The sequence below is a fragment of the Narcine bancroftii genome, chromosome 5, assembly GCF_036971445.1.
Source record: "Narcine bancroftii isolate sNarBan1 chromosome 5, sNarBan1.hap1, whole genome shotgun sequence".
Lineage (NCBI taxonomy): Eukaryota > Metazoa > Chordata > Chondrichthyes > Torpediniformes > Narcinidae > Narcine > Narcine bancroftii.
The window spans coordinates 24,237,800-24,254,961 of NC_091473.1; the positions used below are offsets into that span (position 1 = coordinate 24,237,800).

The 17,162-nt window shown below is 41.6% G+C and overlaps 1 long non-coding RNA gene across 3 annotated transcripts in view; it reads right to left on the reverse strand.

Annotated features, from left to right (window-relative positions):
- The window catches only part of LOC138763200 (uncharacterized), a 166,547-nt gene that overhangs the window by 147,756 nt on the left and 1,629 nt on the right, over positions 1 to 17,162 (reverse strand). The gene's annotated exons all lie outside the window — the stretch shown is intronic.

Sequence of the window (17,162 nt, forward strand, 5' to 3'; positions counted from 1 at the left end):
CCACTGATGTTGCTCCACCCATTGAGTTCAGACAGAAGACTGACGATTATCGGCAAAAGTGGGTGATGATATGACGGTAATCGTTATTGCAAGCATTTGGGCAATGATGTACCGCAGGGATCAATGCTGGGATGCTAACAGTTTTTACATTCATTAACAATTAAATGTGAATGTAAAATTAAGTTTTCAGTTATTATGAAAATTGGTAGTCTTGTTGACATTGAGGAGATGTCTTCGAGTACAGCAATAGATGGTCAAATGAAATTTAATTCTGATAAATGAAAGATCATTCATTTTATAAACACATCATTAGTACCTTGTGTTTTGTAAGTAAGATGACATGAACCTTCTTTTACAGCTACAATCATTCTTTTTTTTTAATTTTTTTATTTTTCACACCATAAATCACATTAGCCATGATATACACTTTTTCTTTTTCACACATATACAGTGACTTTTTCTCCCCCCCCTCCCTCCTCCCAAGCCACCCCCCACCCCCCCCCCCCTCTCATCCATTTTAGGTATACAATCTAGGTTGCATTAAACCAGTCAGACAATGTTGTCATTCAACAAAAATATACCAGAAATTCTACTGAGTCCATTCTTTTCTTTCCTTCTCCTTCCATCAACTTAGGTAATGTTTGTCCCTGGTAGGTTTTCGCTATTGTATTTAATGTAAGGCTCCCATATTTGTTCGAATATTTCAATATTATTTCTTAAACTATATGTTATTTTTTATAATGGAATACATTTATTCATTTCTATATACCATTGTTGTATTTTCAAATTATCTTCCAATTTCCAGGTTGACATAATACATTTTTTTGCTACGGCTAGGGCTATCTTAACAAATCTTTTTTGTGCATCCTCCAAATCAATTCCAAATTCTTTGTTTTTTATGTTACTTAGGAGAAAGATCTCTGGATTCTTTGGTATATTGTTTTCTGTTATTTTATTTAATATCTGATTGAGATCTTCCCAAAATTTTTCTACTCTCTCACATGTCCAGATTGCATGAATTGTTGTTCCCATTTCTTTTTTACATCCAAAACATCTATCAGATACTGTTGGGTCCCATTTATTTAACTTTTGAGGTGTAATGTATAGTCTGTGTAACCAATTGTATTGTATCATACGTAGCCTCGTATTTATTGTATTTCTCATCGTTCCAGAACATAATTTCTCCCATGTTTCCTTTTTTATCTTTATATTTAAATCTTGTTCCCATTTTTGTTTAGTTTTACCATTTGTTTCCTCATTCTCCTTTTCTTGCAGTTTAATATACATATTTGTTATAAATCTTTTGATTAACATTGTATCTGTAATCACATATTCAAGGTTACTTCCCTCTGGTAAACTCAAATTGCTTCCTAATTTATCCTTCAAGTAGGATCTCAGTTGGTAATATGCCAGCGCTGTATCTCCAGTTATATTGTACATATCTCTCATTTGTTCAAAGGATAAGAATCTACTTCCTGAAAAACAATTTTCTATTCTTTTAATCCCTTTTTTTTCCCATTCTCTAAAGGAAAGGTTATCTATTGTAAAAGGGAGTAGCTTATTTTGCGTCAATATTAGTTTTGGTAATTGATAATTTGTTTTATGTCTTTCTATATGAATCTTCTTCCAAATATTGAGGAGATGATGTAATACTGGAGAAGTTCTATGTTGTACCAATTTTTCAACCCATTTATATAATATGTGTTCAGGTATCTTTTCCCCTATTTTATCTAATTCTAATCTCGTCCAGTCTGGTTTTTCCCTTGTCTGATAAAAATCTGATAGGTATCTTAATTGTGCGGCTCTATAATAATTTTTAAAGTTTGGCAATTGTAAGCCTCCTTGTTTATACCATTCTGTTAATTTATCTAGTGCTATCCTCGGTTTCCCCCCTCTCCATAAAAATTTCCTTATTATTTTCTTTAACTCTTTGAAGAATTTTTCTGTCAGTTGTATTGGCAATGCCTGAAATAAGTATAATATCCTTGGAAAAATGTTCATTTTAATACAGTTTATCTTTCCTATTAGTGTTAGTGGTAGATCTTTCCAATGCTCTAAATCGTCCTGTAATTTTTTCATTAGTGGATTATAATTGAGTTTATATAATTGGCCTAGATTTTTGTTTATTTGTACACCTAGGTATCTTATTGCCTGCATTTGCCATCTGAATGGAGATTCCTTCTTAAATTTTGAGAAATCCGCATTATTCATAGGCATTGCTTCACTTTTATTTACGTTTATCTTGTAACCCGACACTTCTCCATATTCCTTCAATTTCTTATATAATTCTTTTATTGATAGTTCTGGTTCTGTTAAGTACACTATAACATCATCCGCAAATAGACTGACAGCTACAATCATTCTTGATTCTTGTTCAATCTTCAATTGTCATACTAAAACTTCATGAGCTCTATCTTCCAATTCATAATATTTTTGTCAGATTCGTCTTATATCCCTCTTACTCTATATGATTGTATTGTATTGAGCTTTGATTTCTTGGTCCAATATGTCCCTTTGCTCATCATTCTCTCAATTTTGCAATTCTTTTTTCATCTTTATTATTTCCTTCTGGCATATATTCTTTTTTAACCTTAGCTGTATAACTTATTATTCAAAGAATCGCATACCACAAACTTATTAATTACAGAATGTTCATTCAGGTCCATAAAACAATTTATTTGTTGCCTTATAAAGTCACAAAAATCTTTCCTTTTCAACAATGCTGCATTAAATCTCCATCTATAACCTATATTTTGCTCCTCTTCCATTAAAACTGACATAACTAAAGGTGAATGGTCCGACAATATCCTCGCCGAATATTCAATACTATAAACACTTGTCTGGAGTTGAGAGCTGATTAAAAACATCTCTATGTCTTATGTCTAAAGGAATAAAATGAATAATCTCTAACATCATGATGCATCTTCCACCAACTATCAATAAGTTTCATTTCATTTCTAAAATTTTTCACATCTTTCATCACCTTATTTTTAACCATAATTCCTCCTGATCTATCCAACTTGGAATCAAAAGTAAAATTAAAGTCTCCTCCCATAATTATTTTCCATTTTGCATTAGCTAACTGCATAAAAACATCTTGTATAAATTTTCTATTATCTACATGTGGTGCATATATTTTTTCAAAGTCCAATATTCAGAATATATTTTGCAATTTATCATCACATATCTCCCCACTTTATCAGTCATTACATCCAAACTTTTATTTATTAATATCGCTACTCCTCTACCTTTAGAAAACCTATACCCATCCAGTGTCTCCCTTCATCTCCCTATCCAACCCAACCCTCCCCATATAATGTCTTACATCTCTAAACAGTCCAGACTAAGAATTAAAAAAAAGAGAAGGAAGAAAAAAGAAGAAAGATAAGGAAAAACCCCAGAGGTGGGTAATGTCACCCTAATCTGTACAGGATGCAAAACTAGGTGCATTAGTGCCCATGATAGCATAGTGGTCAGCATCACATTCTCCACTAATTCACTTGAAACATTATACCATCCCTTACTATAAATTTATCAATTGACCTTTTAATCCATTAATCATATCCAGTACATTAGATCATGCACAATAAAGGTTAAATCTTCCTCTCCTTTTAAACTGTCTCAAAACTCAATGTATTTTCAGTTACAGCAAAATCTCTCAGTTATATAGTGAATTCAAGTATCTACAACTATCTGTTGATCTTTAACAGGCAATGAATTGACTTATGCCTTTGCTTCATTAGGCTCACTAAAAAATCTATTCCTCCCTCCCGGGACAAATACTTTCAAAAGAGCTGGTTATCTCAAAACAAATGCATAGCTTTTTTTCCACAATACATTTTTCTCCTTTTCAACAAATCAGAACTTATATCTGGACAAAAGAAAATCTTATTTCCGTTATAAATCAAAGGTGATTGTCTTTCTTTAGCTTGTTTCGCTGCGAGCTCCAATATCTTCTCTCTTACTTCATGTCAAAGGAATCTGACAAGTATTGGATGGGACCTTTGGTCAGGCTGAGGTTTAGGTCTCAGTGCCCTTTAGGCTTGTTCTCTCTCCAAATCACCTTGAAATGCAGCCTGTCCCAAAGATACTGTATCCATCATTGCAGAAATATTTTCAAGTCTTGACCCTCGTCCCTTCTTTAAGTCCAACAATCTTGATATTATTCCGTCCACATGATCAGCATTAACTGATCATGTTTAAAAGCTGCTTCTACTTGTACTTTCTATTGATCTTTAACATTTTGAATCTCAAATTCATTCCCTTTAATTTTTCCATCCACTATTTCAAATTCTCATGTCAACCTGTTGTATTAATCTTTCTATCTTATCATTATTCTTCCTTACTTTATCAGTTAACACTTATAAGGATTGTCGAAAAAAATCTAACATTTGCTTTAATTCAGCAGAAGATAAAGAAGCTTCTGCACCTTTTTTCTACTGTTTTTCTTGATTGTAGGTTGTTCTTGTTCTTTCCTTTGCTTTTCCACGTCTTCTTCTTGATAATTGGAGTTGTGAGTGTCTGGAATCTTTTTTAAAAGTTCCTTCTTTTTTTTGTGCTCTGTGCATGCACGAGGAGCAGTACAAGCCCATTGGCTCACAATGTTGTGCCAACCTATATAAACCTACTCATCGAACAATATCTTCTCTGCCTCACACTCTATTTTTCTTGCATTTATGTGTCTGTCGAAGAGTTTTTTAAATGTCCCTTTTTTAAATGTCCCTATTGTACCAGTTTCCATCACCACCCTTGGCAATTCATTCCAGGCAGCCACTACACTGTGTAAAAAAAATACCCCTGATGTGTCTCATAAACTTTCCTCCCCTCACCTTGCACAGATGTCCTCTGGTGTTTGTTAGTCTAACCCTGAGTAAAAGATGCTGGCTCTCCACCCTACCTATGCCTTTTGTCAACCTCTGTGATGTCATCTCTCATCCTTCTCTGTTCCAAGAGAAAAGCCCTAGCTCTGTCAACCTTGCCTCATAAAGCACATTCTCCAATCCAGGAAACATCCTGGTAAATCTCCTCTGCACCCTCTCCACAGCTTCCACATCTTTCTTGTATCGAGGTGACCAGAACTCCACACAATATTGCAAGTATGATCTTAACAGATGTGTATAGAGCTCCAACATTACCTCATGACTCTTGAACTCCAGTCCCCTGAATAATGAAGGTTAGCATACCCTAAGGCTTATAAATGACTCCATTAACCTGTGCAGAAACCTTGAGAGCTCTATGGATTTGGCCCCCAAGGTCACTCTGTCCTTCTACACTGTTAAGAATCCTGCCTTCAAGTTTGACCCTCCAAATTGCATCCCTTCACACTTTTCTGGATTTTTTTTTTGTGGAATATTTTAGTTTTGTGGTCAAACATGTATCAAGAAATAACCATTACCTAATACATAAACTAAAATGAGAAAAATTAATGGTACAAGTTGTCCATATCTCTAAACAGCCCCATCCCCCATACAAAGCCACAAAATAGAAAAATAGAAAAGAAAGAAGGAGAAAATAGATGAGAGAAATAAACAGGAAAGCCAGAAAAGAAGAAAAGAGGAGGAACTGTTGGGATCTGAGATCCAGTTCAGAGAATCTATTTCCTTTTCTTGCCTAGATCTCAAATAGGGGAAAGAACAAGGATACAGAACTCAGGAGCAGAACAAATGACCCTGTCTTCCTCAATATGGCTGCCATACATGCAAAATCATGTTATAGTTCTTCCTTAGATTAGAAGTAATTTTCTTCAGGGTAGGGTTGGTGCCAGAATATATGACGGGGGCATTAGCGAGTTAGTGGGGGCAGGATCCGATCCATTGACGGGGGTGGGGGGTGTGCTAGTGGGGGACAAAGCAGTCAACAGGGGGTGGGGGGAGGGGGTGAGTGCTGGTGGGAATCGACCTGCCAACAGGGATAGTGGGGGGGGGGGGGGTTCTAGCAGGGGCCTACCTGTCATTGAGGCTATCCTGCCAATGTGGGACAGGAGGGTGCTCTTTTTATTGCACTAGTGATGCAGCCAGGTGCAGGTGGAAAGTTGCTAGCATGCATCTACCTAGATGCTACTGACATCCCAGGGAGTGGGGCAGGTCTGATGGCCAGGAATGGCTGCGACTGTATGGAGGGGTGGGGAGGGCACAGCACCTCATTTGGGGGGGCACAGCACTTCAGTTGGGGGTGCAATACCCACAGGTGCCCCGCCTTGGCATCAACTCTGCTCCAGAGGAACACAACCATGCATTTCTGCATTTCATTGGGCTATATCCAGAAGGGGATCAGACTTCCAAGAAACCGCAATACATTTCCTGGCCACCGCCAATGCAACTTTAAGAATTTCTAATTGGTACTTGTTCAGCCTCATTTTGGGATTTTAATTCTTCTCTGGATCCTGTTCTGGACAAATCAACAACAGGGGTAACCAGTACAAAGGTGCTAGGGCCACCTTAGTTTCAATGAGAGAGCTGAATTTAATAGACAGTTGGAGGAAATTACATCCAAGGCAAAGAAAGTATTCCTTTTGCTCTAGTAGACATGATTCATACTCCAGGTAGATTTATTTTTACGACAGCACATTTGCAGGATAGAATAATGGAAACTGAGTATAAAGCGAGAGTCTTGTCAGACCATTCACCTCTATCAATTGTTATGCCTGATAAGCAGGATAGGGTATATAGATGGCATTTCAATCCATTATTATTGAGAAGATCTGAGTTTTGTGATTTTATAAGAAAACATATTGGAATCTTCTGTGAGATTAACTCATTCTACTATCAATAAATTTATCAAATGGGATACTTTTAAAGCATATTTATGGGGTCAAATAATTAGTTATATCTTGAAAATTAAAAGAGAGTACATGAGGAATGTAGATAAACTGGAACAAGAAATACATCATTTGGAGAAGGTCCTGCAGTTGAGGAGCTCAGAACAGAAATGAAGAGTATTTATTAATAAAAAGCTCGAGTATAATATGTCACAAACTTGCAGTATAGAGAAAGCAATAATGAGAACAACAAAAAAAGGTGCTAAAAGCTGGGGGAGAGAGAGCTCACAAGGTCCTATCTTGGCAACTGAAAACAGAGCACGTCTCCAGAACAATTAATGCAATTGAAACAGGAGCCAGTAGAAACTCTTACAAGCCACAGCAAATTAATGAGGCCTTCAAATTATTCCATTCCAAATTTTATATATTGGAGTCTCAAGGAGATATTGACAAAATAAATGATTATTTTTCACAATTGGTCTTCCTGAATTTGGACTTGGTAGAGCAGACAGAACTCAATGCATCTTTTACTCAAATGGAGATAGAGGAAGCACTGAATTGAATGCATGTTAATAGATCACCCGGCAAGGATGGTTTTCCACTGGAATTCCTTAAAGAACTTATCTGGATTGAACTCCGTCTGCCACTTTTCTGCCCATTTCTTAATCTCGGTCAATTATTAAAATTACAAAGAGCATGATGTAGCATCCATGCTGATATAAGTATCTCATGATTATGTAATTATGCTAAATCATTAACCTCATTGTTTTATGTCAATGATCTGTTGCATAATTAGTACCCAAGGAATGTCCACTATAACCACATATGGTAAAATGTAAGCTCTGAACAGTTATGACCAAACCACTTTGGTATGTGACTTGACCACCACTTGGTCCATGTGCTAAGTGAATAAACCATGAGTTTTAGATCTCATTCTATTGAGTCATGTGTGCCTTGTCTCTGTTCTTTTGACTGTGTATATTGACGACTGTAATGTCAAACTATACTTATAGTTTCTCCAGTGCACAAAATAGTGGTCCCAGAACAGTTCCCTATTAAACACCACTAGTCACTGTCCTCAAGGCAGAATGCATTCCATCTACTATTACTACCCTCTGCTTTCTGCAGGCAGGTCAGTTATGAATTCACACAGCCAAAATTCCATGGATCCCATGCCTCACGACTTTCTGAACAGGTCTATCATGGGAGACATTGTCAAATACTTTAATAAAGTCCATATGCACCAGATCTTCTGCCATACCTTCTTCAATTCCCATCCTTAAGAATCCTCCCTAATGGTTTGCCCACCATTGATGTAGCATTCACTGGTCTATAATTCCTAGGATTTTCCCTACTGCCTTCTGTAAACAAAGAGACCACATTCTCTAATCCTCCAACACCTTCCCTGTGGCAGGGAGGATGAAAAAAAATCATTGCTAACACCACAGCAATCTCTTCCCTCACTTTCTATAGAATCCTGGGGTATTTCTCATGTGGTCCCAGGGACTTATCAATCCTTATATTTCAAGAAGATCCAGCACTTCCTATTTCTTAACATCAACATGCTCCAGCATATAAGCTTGTTCTATACTGTCCTCACATTGACTGAACTCACTCTCTCTGGTGAAGACAGAAGCAATGCATTCATTTAAGACCTCCCATACCTCTTCTGCCTCTAGGCACATGTTGCATCCTTTAATATTAAGCAGTCTTACATTCATTCTCATCATATTTTATTCTTCATGTATGTATAAAACGTCTTAAAAATTTTCCTTAATCCCACTTGCTAAGGCCTTTTTTGTGTGCCTTTGAGCTCTCCTTGGTCTTTTCTGGCCTTCATAAAATTCACAATATGCGCCCCTCCTGTGTTTTGCTTTCTTCTTCTTCTTAACTAGCTGTCTCACTCTTTTGTTAACCAGGGTTCCCTTATCCTGCCATCTTTTCCCCGTTGCAATGGGATAAACCTATCCAGAACCCTAGCAAATGGTCTCCAAACATCCTCCACACTGCTTCTGTGCTCCCCCTCCCCCTGAGAAAATCTGATCCCAATTTACTCTTCCCCGTTCCTGCCTAATTCCATCATAATTGCAAGTGGTCATGTGTCCTCTCTGTCTGAAACTTATTCAGAAGTCACTTCACCTGTCCATCAAGGTTGGACTTTGGCCACCGATTAGTGCACACCTTGGCATTGGCTAATTTAAATCATCTAGGATTATTATTAGCTCAACAGCTAATAATAAAAATTGTATAAAACATCAATGCACAGCCCATTCTTGCTCTCTGCCTTGTGGTCCAAGCCCTGGACATCGCTGCATGCCAGGTTGCAACTGTGGACATATCTGGAAGTGTTGTGCACTGCACTGAAACTGAGCCATAGTACTACGATAATCAGTGCTTGCAGAGAGCTGTACCCTCTTTCACATAGGGAACTGGGTGTGTTTGTGAAAGTCCCTGTTTGTAGAGTGTGTATTCAAATGTGTGAGTGTGTCGATTATAGGTGGCCACTGTTGTTAGAGTCCAACCTAGGACCAATGTGAATGTCTATATTGTTGTTTAAGTAACATAGTAATCAAATACCTTTTGATGTTCTCCCCTCTTTGTCTCCTGTGTGTTAATTAAAGTTATACGTGATGGTAACACGTGTCCAGTCTCGTCTCTCTGTGATCCCACTGAACCTAATGCTCTTCCCAACACAACTATTGGCACTTCGAGCAGGGTTCCAAGAGTTTCAGCTGAACACACGTGGAGTACTAACCATGTGGGAGACCATACTAACACGTGTGTATGTGGGCCTCCCATTGGGTACATGTGTTATTGTGTACCTGCTCACCAACGGGGGCAGCAGGAGGTGACCCTCAGATAGAAAAGGAACCCCAGGGTCGGAATATAAAATCCCCAGGTGGACCGACGTCTATCAGGGGTTCAGTCATTTGGTGGCATGGCTGGCAAGCCACACCATGCTAATCGACTGGGTCGACAGGTTGGACCCTGACAGAGAGAAGATAGGGCACTGTGTGGTCTCCCTCCTGGAGGAATTGGTCTTTCCTGGGACCAGTGGGAGTTCTGGGGAAGCCCTATTGCTACTGATATCTTTACTGAGGCCCTAGTAGGGTATCATGTTCAATTTAAGTAATCAGGGCACCCAGAAAGATAGGGAGGTAGAATGCTTGCAGCATCAGGAGGCAGTGCAGACTGCCCAAGTGCAGACAAACAACCCAGGAATCAAAGTCAAGGAAGCAGATTCCAAGCTGATTGAGATGTAGCAGCTTCAAGCAGCTCAAATGGTCTGGCTGGCATCTTGACCAAGTCAAAGACTGAGCCATTGCCCATTATGGGGGGAGGGAATCAATACATATTTGGGGGATGGGTATGACCATATGGAAGCTGAGTCCTCTGATACATGTCCTCCCTTCTATGTGCCTGAGCCTTTGCAAGCCCTACCAGTGACCATGCAGTCCCAGGTCTGCCATAAAGATACCCCACCGACTCTCCGAAATGGGGAGGTAGCCAAAAATGGGGGCTCAGCAGGTGGGAAATGTGTGGTCATTGTGAAATTATGGAGTGCCAGGACTACTCCGCTAAAGAGCTATCTGTGTGAGGGGACTGATACCACCAGCGGCTGGGGAAACACCTAACCATACTGCTCCCATGGCTGTTGGACAAGGGGGTCCCCACCTCACTCATTAGGAAATGAGCGCCCTGGGCAGTCTGTCTGAATGACAGATGATTAGCAATGCCTTGTGGGTGCCATCAGAAGGTGTCGATGACAGCATCATCTTATGGGAATGAGTAGTGATTGCACTCTAGGCCAGGTTCTCTGCCCTCCTAGAATAATGGCATACCATTGGCATGGGGACATGGCTTTTTAGGGAGTGGGCACCACTTCCTAGAGAGCACGAAGGTGACTGGTGTCTTGGCAGGCTATTTAGTCATGTCCTGACCTTAGAGGGGTTGGTGGCCACAAAAACTGTCTGGGAAGCCATTACCCTGCTGGAGGGATTGGAATACATGGAGTGGGAAGCACGTATTCAAGTTTGCAGGGCTGAGTAGAAATTCAGTGACATCACCCTCCCAGTGACTCACAGAGACATTGCAGTGGGAAGCCCCGTGGCTCTGACATGGATCAGCCTCCCCCAGAGGTGGCCCATGACTAATCTATCTTTTGAGTTCTCCCAAACCCCTTCCCCCCGAACAGGAGAAGACTACCCTTCAAACTGTTCCTCTTTTCAATGTGAGTGTCTACAAAACATTCATGAAAACAGACTGCTGCTTATCCAGCCATCACACTGTTCTGTTTAATCAGCAAAGAACTGCTGTCATGTATTATACACACAACTTTCAAGCAGACATATGACAGCTATTGCCATGGAAATGTTATCACTGGACATTCCAGCCTGATAGCGGCCACATCCTATGTTATGTACCTTCCAAGTACAGCATTTGTAATGGATCTTTTTTACTGCACCCTGAGCTGTGGTATCTACTCTGCATAATGTCTTTCAGTACATGCAGGAAATTGTTTTTCAGCTTTTAATTACAATGTTACAGATCACATGCTAGCAGGAAATATTGTATATATTTTCTTACCTCTCAGCAATGACAGTGTACCATCAGCCCCCCTCCCATTAACAGAACCAAATACCTCATGGGGTGGGCGCTTCAGGAGCTTTTGTTTAGAACTACTAATTTGGCCAATTTTCAGTCCTGACTCCTCCTGGCTATCGTTATAGGGAACCAACACAGGCACTTATGGCACCTGTTTATAGGGAACAAAACAGAAATGGTATCCTGGTGTCAGACAACAGCCCAGAAAAACGGGGCACTCCCATGAGAAAATGGGTACACACCGGATGCACACCTGCCAGCCTGCTCCCTGCCTCCCCATGGGATAGCATAGCAATGGGCATTTGGGCTCTGTGTGTAGGCAGTGCCCAAGTGTGAAGCCAAGACATGGGATGTGTGAGTCAAGGGAGGGCTTTGGCACCTGACGGATGACCCTGCACTGCCTGCTCACAGACATTGGTGGAAGAGGTGCACTCATTTGACAGCTAAGCTGGAGAAACCAAGTCAGTGAACAGACAATTTTCTTTCACTTCTCTTTCCTTTGACACTGGGGAGCAGCTCCCACAGCACCCTGCTCCATCGGAAACACAACCACCTTGTTTGGTTGGGGAGAGTTGGGAGCTGCTGAGACATTGTCATGAAGTTTGATTATGTGCCTTGTCTAGCATGCAGAAGGCTCTTACATTTATATTAACCCACTTGGTTTGCATCATTTGTAAACACTTCCTCTCTTTTGTTTTTTTTTTAAACATATAGTTATAACATGTACATAATGTTTATTGTATAGAAACCACTAGTTACCCAGCTCTATTCATTTTACACCAACAACACAGTAGCTTGGTGCAACAATAATACCATCTACAAATTTGCCGATGATACCACGGTAGTGGGCTTTATAAAGAAAGGGGATGAGTCAGCGTACAGAAGGGAGTTTGAAAACTTGGCTGAATGATGCACCAACATTAACCTTGTACTCAATCTCACCAAAATTAAGGAGAAATTTGTTAAAACTTGTCATGGTTGTCAAATCACAAGTAAGAGTAATCCGCCAGAACCGATCCGGAGTACGCAACTCCCGACAGGACCATGGATTGACGTAGCTGTTGATTTTCTTGAACCTTTACCGACGGGTGAATCAATTATGGTAGTGATAGATTACTACAGCAGATACTATGAGTACGTGGTGTTGAAGTCCACAACCACTGAAAAAACAATACAAACATTAGCAGATATATTCGCAAGATATGGATTACCTGTTACATTATACTCTGACAATGGTCCACAATTCATTTCAGAGACATTTGCGGAATACATGAGGACCACAGGTATCCACCATCATAAAGTAACTCCGAAATGGCCGCAAGCCAACGGAGAAGTAGAGAGACAAAATCAGTCCATTGAAAAACGATTGAGAATTGCACACGCAGAAGGACAAAATTGGCGAGAAGCATTGCTATCTTATGTGGCTGTCTATCGAGCAACGCCTCATGCAACCACTGGAAAACGTCCTGCAGAAGCATTTTTTGGGAGAAAAATCCGCACAAAAATGCCAGAAATAAAGGAAATCCGAGACGACCAGGAGATGAGGGACCACGATGCTGAAAAGAAAGGTGCAGCAAAGCTGTACACAGATTCGAAACGTGGAGCCAAGTATTCAGACATCATGCCAGGAGATAATGTTCTAGTGAGGCATGAAACTGGTGGTAAGCTAGACACACCTTATTACCATCAACCCTATACTGTCGTATCCAGAAGTGGCAGTATGGTGACAGTCAAGTCTCTGACTGGAGTCCTGTATAAGAGAAATGTCTCAGATGTAAAAAGGTACCAGTCGAGAAATATATCGAGCGAAGAGGTTGAAAGGCCAATATGAGATGCTGAAACTGAGAGACCTGATGATGTTCCAGAGGCAGTTACCAGCACTACTGATGAAGTGACTAGAGCGCCAGAAACACCCGAAGCCGTGGCGAGCAGTATTTCCGACGCCGAGAGTGAACAACCGAGAAGCGACGACAATATCGCAGGCAGGCCGAAACGAAACCGGAAAGCGCCCAAACAATACGAAGACTTTGTGCCATAGTTTTAATAAGAACTTTGGGACAGTATTTAATCTTATATCATAAAGTGCATGTATGAGTGCAGTAGGAAGTAGATTTTATGTAGTTGAGTTATTGTATTACCATTAGTTACGATGTTTGTATGTTTCCGAGGGATATTGGTAAGTGAAGGTAAAGTTTATTTCTGATTAAAGGAGGGATGTCATGATAATGAATATGTATGAGATGTACCGGAAGTCACGTGGTATGAGAGAGAGATAAGAACACAAGCAGGAGAACAAAGGAAAACGGGAGAATAAAGACACTAAGAAGTTTACTTGATAAAACTAGTGTTTAATGTTTTATTAACTTCACATTTCGGGCCACAAACGTGACACACAGGAACTGCTTGAAAGCATCTGATAAAATTTGAGGTCTGCAGTGAACTGGAATTCTCTGTCTATGTATAGATTAGACGGCTGACCCTTCCTCTTGACTCCACCCCCATTGGTCCCAATATAAACCCTGTTTTCTTGCCTTACCTCCGATTTACCTGAAGACGACTGTAGATACCGGCTAATAACAGTGTGTTTGTACTCCTCACAAGTCTCCAAGCAAGATCAATCACACTACAAGGTTTATTGACTAAAACCAGTTCTCTGGGTAATTCATAACCTGCACACCTCGTAGACTCTCAATTGCCTTTACTGTTGTCATTGACGGTATTCACCACACAATAGGCCATTTGGAGTGTGCTTTAACAAAACAGTAATCAGAAATTTTTATCCCACAAATGGACCAACAAAATCAATATGAATTCAGAGCCATGGTTGTAATGACAATTTCCATGGGTTAACTTCTGCTTTGGGTGCTTTAAGTTGGATTTCTTGGCAGATGCGGCATCTCTGAACCATCTGTTCAATGTTTATGTCAATCGATGGCCTCCAGACATGCATGCGTGCCAGTGCCTTCATCCGGACCCTTCCTGGATGATTGGTGTGGAGTTCCTTTAGCAAAGCCTCATACCATTTCTTGGAAATGATAGTTCTTGTCCTCCACAACCAATCAATATTTTGTTTTGCTGTGTATAAAAAGCTTTTAATTTGGGAATAATGTTATCGGCTTCGAGCCACCCATTCAAGGTGAAATGCCGAATCTTCAACAATGTAGCTTCTTTTCTTACCTCTTTGCTGATAGCCTTACCTGCAATGGGTAAGTCATGCAGTTGTTCCTGGTTGATAGCTGTGGCTTCTGCAGTCCAATTAATATTCCCTTCAGTCTATTCTGTTGCAGGCAGAGGTAAATGCGATAATGCATCAGCTTGGCTGTTCTTGTCTGCAGGAAGATCCTTTAGATCATAATCATACGCCACGATCTCCATTGCCCATCTTTGAATTCTTGTCGCTGCTAACACAGGAATGCCTTTTTTGGGGATTAAGATCAAACTCAGTGGTTTATTATTGGTCACTAAGGTGAACTCCTATCATATAGGTATTGGTGCAATTACTTGAGACCAAAATATTATAGCCAATCCTTCCTTGTCTAGTTGTGCATAGTTTTGTTTACAGGCCGTTAAGGTGCAGAAAGCATATGCAACTGGTTGTTTTCCTTTTTCAGTGACTTGTGACAATACCACACATAAACCAACAGGTGAAGCATCAACTTCCTTATCAGAGTTGCAGTGAATGAGAACATTATCCCTTGAGATCAGTAGTTTCTTAAAGTGATTACAAGGTTTGTTGGTTTCAGCATTCCTTTCTGGTCTTTTTTCAACAATTGGTTGAGCAGGTTGCAAAGAGTTGACATGCTAGAGATGTGCTTTTGATAGTGGTTAGCCAAACCTAATAACGATTACAAGTCAGCTCGATTCGATGGCCAGGGTGCACTGCGAATGGCTTAAGTGCCACCGGCATCCATCCTGACACCTTCACGGTCAATTGTAAATCACAAATACGTTACTGAGTGTACCATAAGTACATACATGTCTTGACACATATGAACTTTAGCTTGTTCTAATCTGGCTAGGACTTTTTTCAGGTTTAGACTGTCATCTGAAGTGTAGAATTTTGTTTTGTTTGATCCTCGTTGCCAATTCTGTTGTCAATTTCTCTTAAAGAATCGCCTCACATGAGAGAAACAAAAAGAACTCTTTATTCTGATCAAGATGGCGCCTAACTGAACACACAATACGAATGTAACTTTTTTTACGTGTGTTCCCGTAACACATTCTTGTGATAAATCAAGCTGACCAGACCTGGTAAGACTCTCATAAATATATTCTCCACTCTTTCTAGCTGAATGACCTCTTTTCTGCAGCTGAGTAACCCAACTGTGCACCACATTTCAAGTGTGGTCTCACTGGCAACTCATACAACTGTTACTTCTCTTGTACCCAATACCCTGACTGATAAAGGCAAGCATGTCAAATGTCTTCTTTACCACTATATATACTTACACCACTTTCATGGAACTGTGTACTTGAAGTCAATCAGAGACTCATTTAAGGACTCTTTCTTAACCACTTTATAGATTTTCTTTTTGTTCTCTCTACATTGTTTACAGTTCTTTGTTTACATTTTTTGTACTAAGTACAGTTTATTTTTTGCACTACCAATTAGTGGCAATTCAGTCGTGCCCGAAGGAAAAAGGAATTTCAGGGTTGCATGTGATGTCATGTATATACTCAGGTATTAAATCTGAGATCCGAATCTGAAAATAAAGGCTTAAACTTTTCTGAAGAATTCTCCGCATTTCCTGACTCATTTTTGGACATCAAAAAACCACATCAGAAGTGGCGACCCGACACTGGGAGCTTATGGCCTACATTGCCAGCCGAGATGGACTACGCATTTCGAAGTCGGCACACAGCTGCAGTGCCCCACTCTGATGGGCTGGCCAGCGGCTGCAGTGCCCCACTCTGATGGGCTGGCCAGCGGCTGCAGTGCCCCACTCTGATGGGCTGGCCAGCAGCTGCAGTGCCCCACTCTGATGGGCTGGCCAGCGGCTGCAGTGCCCCACTCTGATGGGCTGGCCAGCGGCTGCAGTGCCCCACTCTGATGGGCTGGCCAGCGGCTGCAGTGCCCCACTCTGATGGGCTGGCCAGCGGCTGCAGTGCCCCACTCTGATGGGCTGGCCAGCGGCTGCAGTGCCCCACTCTGATGGGCTGGCCAGCGGCTGCAGTGCCCCACTCTGATGGGCTGGCCAGCGGCTGCAGTGCCCCACTCTGATGGGCTGGCCAGCGGCTGCAGTGCCCCACTCTGATGGGCTGGCCAGCGGCTGCAGTGCCCCACTCTGATGGGCTGGCCAGCGGCTGCAGTGCCCCACTCTGATGGGCTGGCCAGCGGCTGCAGTGCCCCACTCTGATGGGCTGGCCAGCGGCTGCAGTGCCCCACTCTGATGGGCTGGCCAGCGGCTGCAGTGCCCCACTCTGATGGGCTGGCCAGCGGCTGCAGTGCCCCACTCTGATGGGCTGGCCAGCGGCTGCAGTGCCCCACTCTGATGGGCTGGCCAGCGGCTGCAGTGCCCCACTCTGATGGGCTGGCCAGCGGCTGCAGTGCCCCACTCTGATGGGCTGGCCAGCGGCTGCAGTGCCCCACTCTGATGGGCTGGCCAGCGGCTGCAGTGCCCCACTCTGATGGGCTGGCCAGCGGCTGCAGTGCCCCACTCTGATGGGCTGGCCAGCGGCTGCAGTGCCCCACTCTGATGGGCTGGCCAGCGGCTGCAGTGCCCCACTCTGATGGGCTGGCCAGCGGCTGCAGTGCCCCACTCTGATGGGCTGGCCAGCGGCTGCAGTGCCCCACTCTGAT